This window comes from Protopterus annectens, chromosome 2.part1 (assembly GCF_019279795.1).
Source record: "Protopterus annectens isolate FY-2018-M chromosome 2.part1, PAN1.0, whole genome shotgun sequence".
Taxonomy (NCBI): Eukaryota; Metazoa; Chordata; order Ceratodontiformes; family Protopteridae; genus Protopterus; species Protopterus annectens.
The window spans coordinates 1,358,863,256-1,358,881,707 of record NC_056729.1 but is presented as its reverse complement, the minus strand read 5'-3'; the positions used below and the strand labels follow the sequence as shown (position 1 = coordinate 1,358,881,707).

Here is an 18,452-nt window from a genome sequence, read left to right as displayed (position 1 = left end):
CATAGATAATAAAATAGGATTAACATAGGTTTTATATAAACATAATAGAAAACAGCAGGTTATACATACTAGTTATGTGGCATACACTAAGTGAAGATAGTCTAGAATAAGAATTACATGGTTACTTTGTGAGGTCGAGAGATTATAATAATCTGAGAAAGGGATGAGACTAAGGTGGTATGGGACTAGGATGTTATGAGATATATCAGTTAGTCTGGTTCAGAACAGGGGCATAGCCAGTGTGACTTGAGATATTCTTTGAGATTATTTTTGAACTGATTATGCGAGGTCATGAGTCTTAGGTAGTTTGGGAGGGAATTCAAAGGCTTTCCAATGGAGTTGGCGTAGAGGGCATCACCACCCAAGTTCTTAGATTTAATGGTTAGTATCTGAACGTTATTTCGAGGGGGACTTTCTGCTCCCCCTCACACACACATGCACAACACCCTGTGCAAGTGATGATAACTGTGCCATACCCCTGTTTTGTATCTTTTGCATTCAGGGATACATAAGTTTTGTGTCTGATGTTCAGGGTGAATAGCTGACTTAGTGCTTAATATTTCTTTCTTTCTTTCTTTCTTTCTTTCTTTCTTTCTTTCTTTCTTTCTTTCTTTCTCTCTTTCTTTCCAGACCTATCATCTTCCATTCCATGTTGTGCTGCCATAGCGTAATAGTCATGCAGAGCAGAAACATCGAAATGTATCTTCTCAGTTTTGTCAATGCAGTTGTTAACATAAGCCATTCAAGACCTTGAGTCTGTTCCTTGTCCCATCACTTCCTGAAGAATTGCTTGAAAATAGGAGTCACACCATATTCAGGCAGAAACTGAACTTGGGTATGTGTAGCACATCCCATTTTTGTGATAAATCCTTCAGCAGCTTTCAGGACACTCCTCCTTTCTTCAGGGTTGGCATCTTTACCTTTCCAGACAAAGATCCTTCCTTCCTTTTGAACCAGGGTCAAGGACAAAGCAATCATAACTCTCCAAAGCGTCCTGAGAAAATGGATTTTCTGCTGCCACTAATTTATTTATTTTACATTTGTTAACCAGGAAAATCTAACTTGGAGCAAGCCAATTTTCAGCAGAGGCCCAGCAAGTAACACTCCAGATACATGTCTTTGCAACATGGGAGGAAACCCACACAAACACCAGGAGGACATACAGACTCCACACAGAAGGCACCCCAGCCAAGAATCGAACCAGAGCACCTTTTGTTGGGAGGCAGCAATGCTACCACTGCACCACTGCTCCATCTTAAACAAAATGAATAATGAAATGCTCATTTCGCCACCCTCATCAGAAACCTTATAAAATTTTGCCATTTTTCTCTTTGAAGCATCTGCTCAAACATTATCGTCTGTTCCTTCAGCCAAATCAGGCTTTGGTCCCAGAACCTCAAACAACTTCTCTCTTTTGTTTCCTTCTTCCATTACTAAAACTTTGGCACAGCCACTTAACTCAGTGTCATGAATGTCCTTGGCAACTTGTGTAGCTGTCAGTCTTTCAAATTTGTTGCACTTCGAGCCACACCACTAATAAACCTCCATCCCCAAATCAAGAATAAAGCAATCTCCAATGTTATACTCTGCCAGGTCACAGGGACCTCAGTAGCTTGGATAGTCCTTTGGCCTTTAATATGCAGTAGTCTCTGAATAATCACTTTGTTTGTAACTATGTGAGTAAACCCTGATGCAACTCCGCCAGTCTTGTATTTCAGTCCTGATTTGAAGAAACCAACAAATGCGTTGGCCTCATGACGCTATACCTGTCTGTGCAGGCTAGGCTTTCCACCAAGGTAATCATCCATTTACACACTGTATATAGCAGCTGCACCACTTTCATCCTGTGTGAAAGTATCCCCTAGCCAAAAGTGGAGGTCATACTACAGGTTCCCCCATCTCTGTTTGATTGTGTTCAGGACAACATATGCATCACCACTAAAAATGCTGTCATACTGGTTCTGCAGCACAGGAACCAAATCCATTTTTTTCAATTCTTCAAATCTGAAGGCTTGGCTGTTTGACAGCTCCTTCAAACTCTACATGATGTATGATCTTGATGTTATTATAATCAGTGCTTAAAAAGATATGTTAGCCAACTTTGATATTTATGGGCAGTTCTTGCCAAACATACAGTCTGTACCTCTAAAACTGACAATGCCCAAAATGTGAAATGACAGCAGGGAAGATGACAAACAGGACTTTGGGTTATGAGCTGTCAACTGAACATGATGGAAACAACAACAGCCACTTCTTTTGATTCAGCACTCCTCCATTCCCCAGTTATTTGGTGCTCCAGCCACTGTTCCCCACCCACCAGTGCCTGTGTCTTGTGATGTTCATTTGGTAATTGTACCTTTGACTTATATTGGTCTTATAAAGTTAGACAGTTGATAGCATCAACATTTTTCCATTTGTATTGTTAATGATATTGTGAGGGCTATGAAGTCTGAAACTGAAATGTGTCTCATTACTTTCTAACTTCTATCTTTAATGATTTTCCAGTACAAATGTATGGTGCTAAACTGAGGGCATGCAGTGACCATCATTACTTTTGAGAGGTATGACTGTGTGAATCTTTGATGTCTGAGGCGTACTACTTAATAATGGACACATGTAAGTCAAATAAGTCTCTGCTGTTACATGTTAAGGTCATTTCTGTACAAATCTCCCACCTTTTACTTACTTACACTAACAAGTAATAACATGCAAGGATATGCCAGTCATTCATATTATTACACAATACACTCCAGGTTCAATACTTACCTTGTAAATCCAGCACTTGCAACAGTTTTAGTTCAGGGCTGACCATGACTGATGTAAGCAGTATGCCCCCAGTACAGGGATAGGCAAAGGTTGTGAGAGTTGCTTGGCATCACCCTTAGATGGTGAGTGAGTGTGCTATGCATTATCTCTTAGCCAATGTGAGGGCATATGGAGCACACCTACATCTGCATACATGCACAGAAGCTGCTGTTTCCCCCTCTGACCCCTCACCTGCATGTAGCTGTGGTGACCTTGCCATTAATGGTGGGATGTGTGCCCCTTCCCCTTGTTGATGCTGCTGAAGCTGTTTTCTCAGGATGATGTTGTGTAGCATGGCATATACTGTGATTATTTCAGTACATGTGCATGGATTGTAATGCAGGGGGTCCCCCAGATGTATCTAGGCAATGGAACTGCGACTTCAGCAGCCCAAAAACAGGCTCTATGATATTTCTGGTTTGAGCGTTGCCTCACTATGGCATTCCTCAGCAGTTGCTTGTGCATTTATGATGGGTGTCATCAGCCATGGTTCCAGTACATAATCTGCATCCCCAGTAATTGACCATGAGGGATATTTCTCCTAGTGAACATCTGATACAGTTGGAAGGATACCAAATATGTGAGTCATGGTAACTGCCTGGGTTGCCAGCACAAACGTTCAAGATGATTCCATTGGCATTACATATAACTTGGCAGTTAATAGAATGAAAGCCCTTTCTATTAATGTAGAGCCTTCCCTGTTCCCCAGGTGGTGCCTTAATTTCTGCATGTGTGCAATCTATGACACCCAATACTTCCGAGTAGTTTGCTACCAGGTAGAACTCCTGCATATTTCTGGCCCTATCCTCGGGTGTACAGGGAAACTATATTTAGTCAAGGGCATGTTGCAGCATAGCATTCAGGAACTGATGGAGAATCCTGAAGTCTGTGACACCCCAACCTGTCCCCTGTTGGTCTCTGAAAGGTACCTGTAGCTGAAATTCAAACTGCTGTACATACCTTTCTCTCCACTGGAATGGGTTCCCCTCAGTTTGCCCTGGGTATGAGTTGAGGACAACAGAGGTTGCAGAGTTCCTGTAATGTGTGTCTATCCACCCTGTAGCACTCTACAATTTCCACCTCATGTAGAATATGATGTTACCTGGGGTCTGAAAACTCTTCTCCTTCTTGGTTGTGGTCTGCTAGCAGCAGCAGCATAGATTTCAGCTTGTTGCATATACACATGAATTAAAGCAACAGCAGCCCCTAACATTGTTTCCATGGCTGTATTCCAATAAGTTTTGGAATTCGCTGGGAAAACCAGCATTAAGTCTACACAGTTGCGTTATAGCTTGTTGAATAGCTCCTCCATCTTGGATTAGTTCATTAACATACCATTCAGCTGCTTATGCTATAATATGCATTACACAGTGTTTACTTTGTTTGTGCGGGTGTACGCGACTCTACACATTGTGTAGAGCTGCTTATTGAATCCAAAACAATGTGCTACCATGTGTGCATCATGCTATGATGCATACGCAGTGTAAATGGACCGTGTAGGTTTTATTGAATCTGGCCAATTGTGTGCGCTATTTGCATGAAAATATAAACTCACAAGTGTGTCCTTTTTAATATATATATATATATATATATATATATATATATATATATATATATATATCTCAGTATCCAAAAATGTATGTTTCAGGTGCAGAGAATTCAAGCGGTTGCTATAATATATAATTTATCTATCAGTGTGTGTGTGTGTGTGTGTGTGTGTGTGTGTGTGTGTGTGTGTGTGTGTGTGTGTGTGTGTGTGTGTTTGTGTGTGTGTATATATATATATATATATATATATATATATATATATATATATGAAGCCTTTCTTATTCACAAAGAACTAAATTATAGAATGCTGGTACCATGGCATCTCCCACTGCAACATTTTAACTGTTGAAAATAATTGTTAATAATCTGAAAAACGTTTTGCTCCAAAATAAATTCTAATAGAAAACAACACATTTTATGGTATAACAGTATAAACAGTCATCTGAAATATTTACTTGAAATATTTTTTGCCAAGAAATACTAGTAATCACATAGAAATGATTGACAGCAGACTCCTATGATAATCACAACACAGTTTCTACTAATAATTAATGAAGAAATTACCATGGCTAGAAAAAAATAAGACACTTACCTTGAAAATGACTAAATCAGTAAATAATTTAATTTATTTATGTATTTATTCCTTCCTTTATTTTTTTATTTAAATATGCATGCATGAATGCATGCTTGTTGTGTGCTTAATTCCCAACGAGCATAGCCCATTCGATGCCTTATGATCCACTAATTTGCATAATATGGTAAGAACATAAAAGTACAAATTATGATGATGCTATAAGAAGGCAGAAACATGCATGCCCACAACTAGTGGGGTTTGTCTTTATTGGCCTGAAATTGTCCATAAATAGACCTAAAAGAAAAAGTCATGAACATTCAGAATTGCCATTTAGCTGAAACACCTGATGTTCTTAAAAGGTCATTTGCATATATCCCATGTCGCCCTAATACAAGAGGTTTAAGGTATCACAGAGTGAAAAGTCTAGCATTGCTAGATTTTTCTTTTAATGTTTTTTAACTGATTGTTTTTTTTTTCTGTGACCTTATTATTCATTGTTATGGAAGGCCTTCTTTCTTTTCTATACCATGGATTTAACCTTATTTTGATGTCTTCCGAACCTCTGGAAATCTCTAGTGGAGTTTTCTGGATACTGGATATTGCCTCTATATTTTGTCTAATTATACAGCTAGATCCTGGACTTCCAATGTAATGCAAAGAAGTGACTGATTTTATTTACTTCTACCTAAGAGAGAGTTCACAGAACTTAGATCAGAGAGATAGCATTGTTAAATATTTGCATAACTGCAAACAAAAGCATTCAAACTTAGAACATATAAACAATTTATAAAACATCTTTTACTGAGAATGATTGGTTATTTTTTTCCTTTTTTTCTTGTTGTTTTTTAACATTTGTTTGTTACATAAGGCATGTTTTGCCCACAAACATTACTAATCTGATGAAGTCTAAGCAGAAGTGAGAACAAAAGCACTTTGAATTCAAAGCTAGTTTGTTATATTTATATCTGTATATCACTATATATATATATATATATATATATATATATATATATATATATATATATATATATATATATATATGTCTACTTTGATTCACTGAAAACTCATTTCACTGAATTTCAAAACACTGAAAGCTGAAATCACTGAAAACTCATTTCACTGAATCAAATTTCACTGAATGTAAGTACTGTTGGGCAAATAAAACGTATATGCCATTTTCCCCCATTGTAGTGCGATCCTGGAGTTAGTATATATAGTTGGGGGTGGAGGGGCACGTATGCATGGATATATGCAGATTTATTTAAACACATTTCATCTAAACAAAAAATACCAATAAAATGTAATCTAAACACATTAAAACTAACCATTTTTCATATAAAATGTAAGAAACAGAAAATACACCTCCAAAACCTGTTTTTACAAGGGGACAAACCCCACTACACTCCACACACCACCTCTAATTAAATATATTAACTTCATGTCCATATGAAAAAAGAGAAAATGCCACACACAGTGAATTACTGGTGTCCATATTTCAGCTTCTCCATGGTTGTGCGACCATGGAGTTAGTAGATTTAAGTATGTGGGTATGGGGGGGGGGGGGCAAACAGATTTTGATGGTGTATTTTCTGTTTCTGACATGTTAGATAAAATGTGATTAGCTTAAATATATTTGTTTAGATACAATGTGTTTTAGATAAAATCTACATATAACCATTTATATATATATATATATATATATATATACATATTCATCCATATGCACGTATGTATGTATGTGTGTGTATGTGTGTGTTTATTATATATATGTGTGTATATATATATATATATATATATATCTATATAAAATATATATATATATATATATATATATATCTATATATATATATATATATATATATATATATATATATATATATATATATATATATATATATATATATATATATATATATATATATATATATATATATATATATATATATATATATATATATATATATATATATATATATATATATATATATATATATATATATATATATATATATATATATATATATATATATATATATATATATATATATATATATATATATATATATATATATATATATATATATATATATATATATATATATATATATATATATATATATATATATACATATGTCAAAGAAACCGTTGAGTAAAATTTGAAGAAACACAAAACAACTTTAAAAACTTCCCAGGCTTAGGAGAAAGAACTGACATGGAGACTGATTATTTGTGATTTCGTTCTTTATTGTAGAAGAACTTCATCAGAAATAAAGGAACCAAATATGTTACAAGGTTTAAATAGAAAAAATGCAAGCCATAAAAATTAATTACATTAAAATAGGAACCAATGTAGTCCAAGAAAGCAGGCAATAAAATTACTAATAAAACTTGAAAAAATTGTTTAAAAGGCTGTTTGTAAACAGGTCGACATGATATGTGCAAATCAAATACACACTGTTTTAGACACTTAAAGATGTTCTGGTCTTTGTAAACCAAAATGTTTGCAAGGAATGTGGAGGAAAAATGTACTCATTTCAGTAGATTGAGTATCTCTTGTTGCCTCTTGGTAGTAATTTTTGTCAGCTAATACAATACAGGACCACTTATGACCATAATGTGCAAATCTTATATAAACTATGAACTATGTTCATAGGTTCATAGGTCCATAGGTTCATACTAGGCTATCTGCCCAAGGGCATTTATAAGCCTAGCCCATAGTTATGTGGCTTTCGCCACCCCTTTAGTTTGAATAAAAACTATGCCTATCATTTTGCTGTGCCTCTGTCAAGCAGTGACACTGAAGTAATCCCTGGGGTATATCTGCGATCTCCCATCCATTGGTCAAGATTCCTCTTGAACAAGGATGTAACACTTAGTTACAGATATCATTAGTGTCATGGCTTTCAGGAAAGTCAGGAGATTGTAGAACTATGAAAAATTGAGATGAGTGTATAGAGGAGTGCTAGTAGACCAGGTAAGTGAAATTTGATGAACAGACCATGGCTGTGAGGTGATTTATATGTAAAGCAAGTGTTATAATAACATTATTTGCTATGCAGAGGATAGGCTGCAGGAGGGGATTTTGGGTTTTTACACCAACCCTATAAATACAATGTACACTGGAAATGCATTTTAGGTACTGGACACCACTTCAATCAATATATGTATACTGAGAAAAAGAAAAGGGGTTCAGACTGCCAACCGCAGCAAAATACTCCTCATTAGCACTCTTCAAGAAAAATCTTGATGACTGGATGAGAAATAGGAAATTCACCTCGGGGATCACTTCTATGGCTCTGCTTGACAGGGGCACAGGAAAATAATTTTCTTGGGTGGCAAAAGCCAGAGTACCTTTTTGGCTAGGCTTATATAGGCCCTAGGGCCAATAGCCTAGTACCTACCTATGAACCTATGAACCAACATTATTTGGGGAGGTAGATTAGCCCCCCCAAATGGTAGGCTTTTAGGGAGATCTAACAATTTGGGAAATCCTTCTGTTAAATTAATGGAACCCCACCATAAGAGCAACACAAAGGAAGCAGGCTAGTGAGGGAGTGTACATAGGAGTACTTGTAGCTCTTTATTCAGTGGGTATAACCAACCACTGTATAGCAGAAAAAATAATCCAAAAATAGTACTGACAGATATGACTCCAAGGAATGTGGCAGTAAGATGTTTGGGAAATGACTGGAGGGTATGCTCCAGTGCTGTGCCCAGGGTGGCACATGGGAGTACATGCCCTCCCCTTGAAAGTGAGTGCCCAGAAAACAAGCTCCAAGCGCATTTCACCTCTGAAACATCATCTCACAACTTGCTTGCACACTGCTGTTTGTTTCAGCAAGAGCACCCATATTTCTTATGTCACCCTCAGAGAGCAGTCCAGGCTTTGTGAAAAGGTTCTGAGCCATCCAAAGCAGCCAAGTGAACAAATTAAGTAAGAATTATTCAAGCAGCTGATTGACGTGTGTGCAAAACCAAGTGAACTAAGTATGAATTATTCAAGTGGCCATCTGGTGTGTGTGTGTGTGTGTGTGTGTGTGTGTGTGTGTGTGTGTGTGTGTGTGTGTGTGTGTGTGTGTGTGTGTGTGTGTGAAATGCTCTAGTTAAGTACGTAGGTAGAAGTTTCTGAGTTTCTGATTGAGTGACTTGCTCAGTGTCACACAGTTGGACAGTCATACTCTATGCCTTTAAGCTGGAGCCTTAATCCTCCAAAAGTGCCAGACCTCCCTCAACTTTTTTTTTCTCATTGTTTGAAAAATGCATGTCCATGCAACACCTGTTGTAGTTCTGCTAACCTAAAATAATTAGAGATGACTGGTATTTAAGACTCTGAGCTGTTAATGAATGGCTTCCTGTACTCAGATGTACAGGGTTTGAATCTTCCCACCTCCATTTGCTAATGGTGTAACTGTGAACAAATCAGTCAGACAACAATCCCTGTGTCACTCTAAAAAGGGACGGTTTCTCCAGTGAGTTTCCCTGGTTAACAAATAGAAACAAAAGTAGTATTTAAAATGTGTCCCTTTTGGGCCTCACCCACAGTTTTTTTGTCTTTGTCCAGAATTCTTGAGCAAAGAAAATTAAAATTATTTTGGTCTGTTCCTTGGAAAATTTGTGGTTCTGTGTCAAATTGTTCTGGATTACAGTCACTAAATGTCAAGGCATGTGAGTTTTAAAAATGTTGTCCTTCAGAAAATGCTTTTTAATGGAATTTTCTAAGTATATAACAGAAAGATTGCTGGGATTTTGTGTCTGATTTTTGAGCTAAGAGGTTGGGAGGCCATGGGGGATACGATGAGATGCATTGTATGGTTCATACAGTAGTGAGCTGAAATACACTTGTCTGTCATTGTTTAGGTAATTGTTTGAAATGTTGGGACCCACAAGAGTGAGCCTCATAATGCTGTGACTGAATGCCAAGAAAACTAGGCTTACATATATTAAGTCCAAGGTGGCCATTTCTCCGAATATTCCCTTTTGTCCAAGGTATGATAATCTCAGAGTTTGTATATTTAAGTTTGGGGGTGCAGGGGAGCTTGTCCCCCTGCAAAAAGAAGTTTAAATATAAAAGTAAAGTTCAATATTTGCACTTCTCCTGCAGTTTTGTTGTTTTTTCATCATGCTGGCACTCAGTGTCACAACTGTCAACATTTCAATAGGGCAGCCATTATTTATGTATTCATTCATTAATTTTATTGCAGACATCTGAATGTATGAAATTGTACAAAGGGCTGTAACTGATAGTCACATATCTGTATGTGTGTTTGTGTTTCTATCCTGCATACCAGAGAAGTTATGGTGTAAAGGAAGAAACTGATTGTAGTAAACTGGGGCTTCATCATATGAGCCATGTTCTGTAAGTACAATCCTTGGTTTCCTTGTTTTGTTGACTTGACAGTGTGCTTAGTTGCCTGTGAATAAACTGCAAAGCATGAAGCCTTTGAGTTTAATGTCAAAATATAATGTTTTAAATTAACTTTTTTTCGCAGGCAGAAAGGGTGTAAAATGCATTATGTTGGGCGACAACAGTTTAGTATTTAGTGCAGATGAGTTAAGACTATGCACTGCTAATGAGCTGCTTAATGTAGTATAACTTTTGATTACCTCTGCATTTGTTTGCTTGGTGTGAGTCTGACCAAGTTATTTCACTGCTCCTGGGCTGCCCCTGAAAAAAGACACTTCCCCAGGATTCAGCAAGCTCTGCACAGATTGCAGGAATTGTGCAGGACCTGCTGGAGGTAATATGGCTGCCGAGAGATCCAGGAACAAGCTCCTGGGATGTGCATGAGCGCTCCTCCACTATTCCTGCATGGACACAGCTCCTGTATGCTAATTACCACATTTGCAGGTGAAAACCATGCAAATGAGGTGAATTAGTGATCCAGGAAGCTGGCAGCTGTCTGTGCAGGATTAGTGTAACCTGCAGAAATGTACTCAGTTAGTAACCGAGTACATTTCTGTAAACTACAAAACAGAGCATGACAGCTCCAAATAAAGAGTGCATATCATGTGGAAAGCATGCCAATGGCCAAATACATGGCCACTGGCATGGAAAACAGTTGCAAATTAAAATAAAATAACTTTTATTTTTTTTTTGGCCGATTTCGGCCATTTAAGCATAGGGCAGCGGCGTGCAAATGGAATCAGTGGGAAAATAAAAGTAAAACCCTGAAAAAAGCTTTTTCTGCAAAATCACAATTTTGCCATTATAGTGAATGGGAGGCAGAAGACAACAAGGCCAGTGAATAGTGGTTGCTAAGGGGGAAGGCTCAGTGTGGGACTTGTAACTAGGAATTAGCAGGCAATTCTATGCAAATGAGGGGAATGATACTGAATCTGAGATTTCCCCTCATGGCTAGCCTGCACCCAACCGTGTAGGTGCTGAAAACCATGATGCAAGCCTAAGAGTTAGCTGACATGATAGAGGGGTGTGTCTGTAAGCTTATTGGAGCTCTGTGGCTCGGGTTTGCCCTTAGCTTAGCAGAGCTAAGGAAGGGGGTGTGTCTGAATCTGCCTAGCCCTCTACATTGCCTAAATGGGTGTGCGTGCCACACACCGGGGTTTAAACAAGAAAAAAAAAAGTAAACCAGAAAATAACAGCTCCGTTCACATCTGAGAACTGGGTTTGCTCGGTGAGCCTTGGGGTTTAAACAGGAAGGTAATGGGAATAAAAACAGCAGTAGGAAGATAATCAAGGAGAACTAGCATAGCTGGCAGGTGAAATGTATCAGAATCAGCCAATTACACAGGCAGCAGCCCAGCCCAGCACAGTACTATAAACTATGCAAATACCTTTCCCTCTGGTTTTTCCCACAAACTCTATGCCACTCTATACCACCACCATCTAAAGCAGATGCCATATGCTGACCGTCTAAAAAAACTCCATCTATACTTTGTGGCATATCGTCTACTCAGAGGCGATCACTGCTTAACATACAAGGCCATGTCAAACCCTGAGCTGTTGGACATGCTCCACTTAAAGAAATCCCAATCCCTCAGAGCCACACGCTCCAGGGATCTAAACCTTGTCATCACAATGAACAAAACATGCTGGAGGGATAGGCTCCTGACCCAGAGACTCCCCATACTCTGGAATAGACGGCCCATACATGTCAAGCAGAGCGCCTCATTGGCCCTCTTCAAAAGGAACCTTGATGATTGGATTGGAGACAGGAAATTCACCCCGGGGATCATGTCAGTCGCCCTGCTAGACAGGGGCCCAGAGAAGTTAATATTGTGGGAAGAAATATCCAGGGAATTGTTATGGCTAGGCTTGCATAAGCCCTAGGGCCGATAGCCTAGTACCAACCTATGAACCTATAAATCTATGAACCTATGAACTGGTGTACACAAACGGGGAAATTATACCGAAGAAAAGCAATAAAATGATAGGGGCTGCATTTGCTCTCATAAATCAACATGTGAAAGAGACTGAGGGTGGTGAGGATGAGAATGCTGATGACCAACCCACAGTGAGGAGAAGGAGAAGAGTGTACAGACCCAGGGTAACCTACCAGGGGCTACATGAGCTGGAGATAGTGGAGCACTATAGGGTGGACAGGGACCTCCTACAGCAAATTATTGAGCTGTTCTATCCACGCCTCACACACAGAACCAACAGAGGGGAACCCATCCCAGTGGATACCAAGGTATGTGTAGGCTTAAGAATACTAGTCACAAGTACCTTCCAAAGGCCAGCTTGGGATATCATGAGGATCTCACAGGCATCAGAATCCAGGGTACCACCAGCATGGGGAAGTGCCACACAGACCCCCACAATTACCAAGGCCTGCACAGGCATAGAGTGACTCGGAGGAGGAAGAACCTGAGTCTGCCCCAGTAGGCAGAAGGAGGCATGCCCAGTATGCCCAGTTCTTGGCAAAGGGGCTACGCATAGCACATACACTGACACAGTAGGAACCCAGGGAATGACACCTCACTCCAACTCGCACATACAGTAAAAGGGATGCCAAACATGACACTACCTGTACTTACCCATGTATAGGGAGTGTACTATGTGCATCCGACATAGTCAGCCCTCCAGTACCATCCTCAGTACTGGCACAGTCACAAGGTAAGTCACGCTCAGTATCAGTTGCTGAATGGAGTAGAATGTTCTGCTACCTGTATCTATGGTATGGATGTGAGCATGTTAGGGAATCAGGTGGCTGAATGGAATGCCACCAGATAGTAGACACCTATATCAGCAGCATGAAATCCTTAACAAATGCTGGTGTTAACATAGTAGACAGTACTAGACAAGGTGACAAAACCCACAGCAGGACATGTGGTGGGCAAAATGTGTGTCCAAAGGACACACACTTGCATGTCAGTTAGGCTCACATACCCAACAACAGTCTTAGCCAGCAGGACAGGTGTAGACAAACACAAAGAAAGGCCATGCTAAGTCCTCTGATTGATGGCAATGGAGAACAGCCCCCCTCCAGACCTACACAGACAAACTACAACAGGTCAGGCAGTGGGATGTTACTTCTGAAGGGTAAGAAGTCTGTAGCTGAAATGTAAGTCAATAAAAACCTAAGAACTGTAGTACACTGATATGCCTCCAGTCTGCATGATAGGTCAGAATACAGAATGAAATGTAGTACCTGAAATACCTGTACAGTCGTAGCAAATGTGTATAGTTGTCAGGTGTGCCCCCCCCCCACAATCCTATGTAGAAATGTAGTAACATGTATGTGTAGGTATAATAACAGTGGAGCACTGATTACCTGAGCCGGCCAAAGTAGCAGTGTAGATTGTAGCACTTGTACATTATGCATGGCTATGTGTGTTAGGTTGGTGTGTGTTGCATATTGTGTGAGAGTGGTCAGCATGTAGGCATGGTGGGTTGTGTCCTGGTGGCCATTGGCCAGTACTGCTGATGACAGGGCCATGTTCTCACAACCACACTGCCAAACACAATGCATCCCAGCAAGACACATTCCAGCAGTAATCCATACTAATTGTTTGGCAGTAATATCTGTCACCATCTGAAAGTTGGACATGGCATGAATGTGAGCCCAGACATACAAACAGTACACAGGTAGAAGTACACTAGACAGAGAGTGTATAAAATGTTACTGTCAAATGGACACACCTTTGGAATGGCGCATACAGGTTTGCAAAACATTAGTTGGGTTTGTAGTATGGAAGACTGATGCCATCTGGCCAAACCCTGGCAGACCACAAAAGTCACAGGTATGAAGTACTGAGAAACTGCTGATGTCCCTGCACAAGCCTTCATAAGTGGAATGCCCCACGTATATCTGTGAGTCAGCTGCAAGTAGCATCCATAGCACACATGCACCCAGCCCACCCCACCATCAGCCACAGGTACCTTATCCCTGTGCTGTTGGGAATGAGTACAATATGATGCCCACCTCTGTATGGGAATAGCCACAGAATGCAGCATGTTGAACAGATGTCCCATGCAGGTGTGTCCCTAGCTGTAAGCAGCTCCCTGCCAGCATCCACACCACTGGATCAATAAGGACAGAAACTATTGACATTAACATCTTTCACATGTACCCTGTCACCCCAGGGGAATATAGTGGCTTGCAGCCTGGGACTGTAGGTGTGACACAATGTACCGGCCTGATACAGATGGCCTACATCACTACCAAATGCCCTACAGTCCTCTGTCAAAGGCCTGTGTCTCACCCGTACTGCCAATGTATGTTATCTCATGGACTCCCATATAACAACATAACACAGTACACAGAACCCAAATGCAAGGTCATGTCGACAAATCCCAGTAGCATGTCCACCATGTCCTACTGCATGAACTGTGGACCAACCCCTAAATACTGCTGGGATGAAGTGATACCTATAGGGGTACTTATCAGATAATGTTTGCATAATGTTCGGAAGACGATAGAATAACAGAGGGGGGTAGAAGCATGGACACCATGGAGTGTGTGAAGTCTGAAACTCAGCTGTGTGCACATACTATCCCTGCCTGCAAACACAGGAATTGGTGGCTACAAACCTGCTCATAAACCACGATGTGAAGGGGTAATGACCAGAAATATGAGCTCTGCCTCTGGATAACCTGTGTGAATCTGTACAGCTGTGACATATGGCCACAGCAGAATATGGCCATACTGTCATGTCCATGGATGTACAAGCATGGGATTCTCAGCCACCACTGTACCAAGGTGCTGAACCATTTACACAGACCCATCAGCAAGTGTCTGCAGCTCCCCCTCCAGAATGGCATGATTGTGCATGAATATGTAGGCTGCAGACCACAATACTGGACACAGATTCTTTCACCCTGTGTTCCCCAGGAAATTACTGCAAGCAAATATGTATACCTGACAGTAGTTGATGATGTAAAACATCACAATGTAAAACAGTACATATGTCTGAATATCTCTGCTAACACCAAAACCATGTAGCAGAAGCAGCACAGACACAATTACTCACAGTAACCTACTATCATTTGCCCATTGTAACCCCATATTGTCAACTGATCTACAGATATCCTGCAGAAACAGGTTGCTAGCTGTAGGTGTACAACACCAAAGCCTGCACTGGAGTACAACCTACCTGGAATGGATTCACACATGCAGTACAGAAGGTCATACTGGGCATGCTCCTACACTTAGAGAAAGGAAGCCCATGTCTGACAACAAAATAATAAAAGGTCATACTGGGCATGCTCCCAAGCCCATGTCTGGCAACAAGAGTGGATTATACATATCTGACAGTCGCAGATGTTTGTGCACACACTGCACACCAGTCATGCTTTGCACACACATCGGATATGAATACACACATATATCCAAAGGACAACATACTATACTAGGCTAAACTTACACATACAAAGATGTGTGGAAGAGAGTGACAGACAGTGGCAAATAGCCTCCCATCATGAGGCCTGTCCCACCCAGCACACATCCAATTGACTAAAACCACATGATGTGCAAATGTCATTAACTGTAGACATTTGCTTCGGGTATCCCTCAGCACTATAGTGTCTGTGGTGCTTGTGATAACTGTGTAACATGACTGTATAAGTCATTATTCATCTAGCAGTTGTATACGTGTTCCTGTTAAACGTAAACCTGTGTGTAACTGAGTGTTGTGTGTGTGCTTCCAGATGAAAGGTTTATGGCCCATTCAAACACACTGCACTCTCAATTGCCCTACTTTGGCAAGCCTGCTGATGTCATTCACCTTGAAATACACCTTTGGGAAAGAAGTAGCCCTATAAGCTCTGTGGTGTGTGCTATAACTGCATAATGCTGTACTGTGATGTATTAGTTAGGTAGTAGTTCTAATTCCAGACATGGCAACTGTGATTTATCTATCAGTGTGTGTGTGTGTGTGTGTGTGTGTGTGTGTGTGTGTGTGTGTGTGTGTGTGTGTGTGTGTGTGTGTGTGTGTGTGTGTGTGTGTAGGGATCAATGCTTTTGTAGCCATTCAGTCACTACATTCACCATTGCCCTAGTTTGGCCAGCCTGCTGATGTTACTCACCTTGAAATACACCTTTGGTGAAGGAGTTGCCCTATAAGCTCTGTGGTGCATGGTATAACTGCATAATGCTGTAGTGTGATATACTAGTTAGGTAGGAGTTCTAATCCCAGGCATGGCAACTGTGAAACTCTGTGTGTGTTTGTTTGTTTGTTTGTCTGGGTAGGTATCAATGCTTTTGAGACCATTCACAGTCACTACACTTTCCATTGCCCTACTTTGGCAAGCCTGCTGATGTCATTCACCTTGAAATACACCTTTGGTGAAATAGTAACCTAATAAGCTCTTTGGTGCATGCTATAACTGCGTAATGCTCTAGTGTAATATACTAGTTAGGTAGGAGTTCTAATCCCAGACATGGCATCTGTGTGTGTAAGGATCAATGCTTTTGTGGCCATTCACAGTCACTAGACACTCCTAAAAATGGAGAACATCGATATCTGTGCAGTAACTGAGACCTGGTTCAAGGCTCCAGAGATCACCCCTGGAATACCAGGCTACACCTCTTACCACACCTTTCGCCCACCAAACCAGGACCGAAACACTAAAGGTGGAGGAGTGTCCATATTCACCAAGGATATTCACACCACCAGGCTAGTTGCCCAATACAATGCATCTGAAATTCTCCAGATGCAACTAACACTAGGTAAGACTGCAATCCAAATTGCAGCTTCCTACAGATCCCCGACCATGCCTCAAGATTCTCACTACACCTTTCTAAACATACTGAAAAATAGTAAGATACAACCAAACACCCTAATACTGGATGATTTCAACTACCCTGGCATTAACTGGGAAAAACTACTCGTGTACCAACACCTTTGCCCAACAGTTCTTGAAATTCATAAATTCCAATGCCCTGGATCAACTAATCCATAGTCCCACCAGGGGCTCCAATATCCTATATCTGGTCATTACCAATATGGGAAATTGATGCTCCACACCTATGGTCACCCCCTCATTGGTCAGGTCTGACCATAAGCTAATCACCCTTGACATCCACATCCCTCCTCCACCCCCCAGCAAGGAAACCTCCATAAAAAAAACTTCTCCAAAGCCAACTTCATGCTACACAAGTTAGAAATGACAAACTTCATGACACCCATGCAGAGGGGAACTGAAAGTTTGACTGCTGAATCCTACACTAAGGCACTGTACTAGCACATCCACTTGTGCATGAATCATGCCATCCCAAACAGAACCAAGATGCTCTCCTCCAAAAAATGAAGCTAATCTGGTGGTCCCTCACCATAAACAAACTTTACAACAAAAGGAAGAAACTGTTGCAGGAAAAGAGGAAAATCCCAGCATCCAAAAAACTCCCTTACCAGCCTCAGTAAGAAGCTGAGATCCCTCATAAAATCCTCCAAAGCTAGTTATGAAAATAATATAGCCAAAGATTCCAAAGACAACCACAACCCATTCTATAGTTATGTCAGGAATCTAAATGGCAATGCTCAGAGCTGCTCTGAGCTACAACAGAATGGCATTAAATATACTGATCCCATGGATATTGCCAATATCCTGTCAGATCGATTCAGTGCCAATGTCACTGTCCTCTCACTCCCTAAAGGTCCCATCTCAATACCGAAAGATTGCCAAATTCTGGCAATAATGGCCACACAGGTAAAAAACATACTCTCCAAAGCTAAGAATACAGCATCCATGGACCAGACAACATCTGAGGCTGTGAACTACATGAATTACAAAATGAACTGGCACCTCACCTAAGTGCCATGTTTAATCATAGCCTCACCTCAGGTTTCATGCCCACTGAGTGGCACACAGCTACAGTTATCCCACTCCACAAGGGGGGATTCACTTTGGATCCTGGGAACTACTGCCCCATCAGTCTGATGAGTCTGATCTGCAAGGCCATGGAACGTATAACCATTGAACTTATAAACAAAGACATTGGCAACCTTCAGACACTGGACCCCACCCAGGTTGGGTTCGTGAAGGGCCAATCTTGTCTCCTGAACCTGAGTGACATCTTCAAATCAGTCTCCAGAGCTGTGGATGAGGGCAAGGCAGACCACACAA

The 18,452-nt window shown here is 40.5% G+C and overlaps 1 pseudogene; it reads right to left on the bottom strand.

The window, feature by feature from the left end:
- Positions 1-607: 607 nt before the first annotated feature.
- The window catches only part of LOC122794973, a 191,714-nt pseudogene continuing 173,869 nt past the window's right edge, over positions 608-18,452 (bottom strand).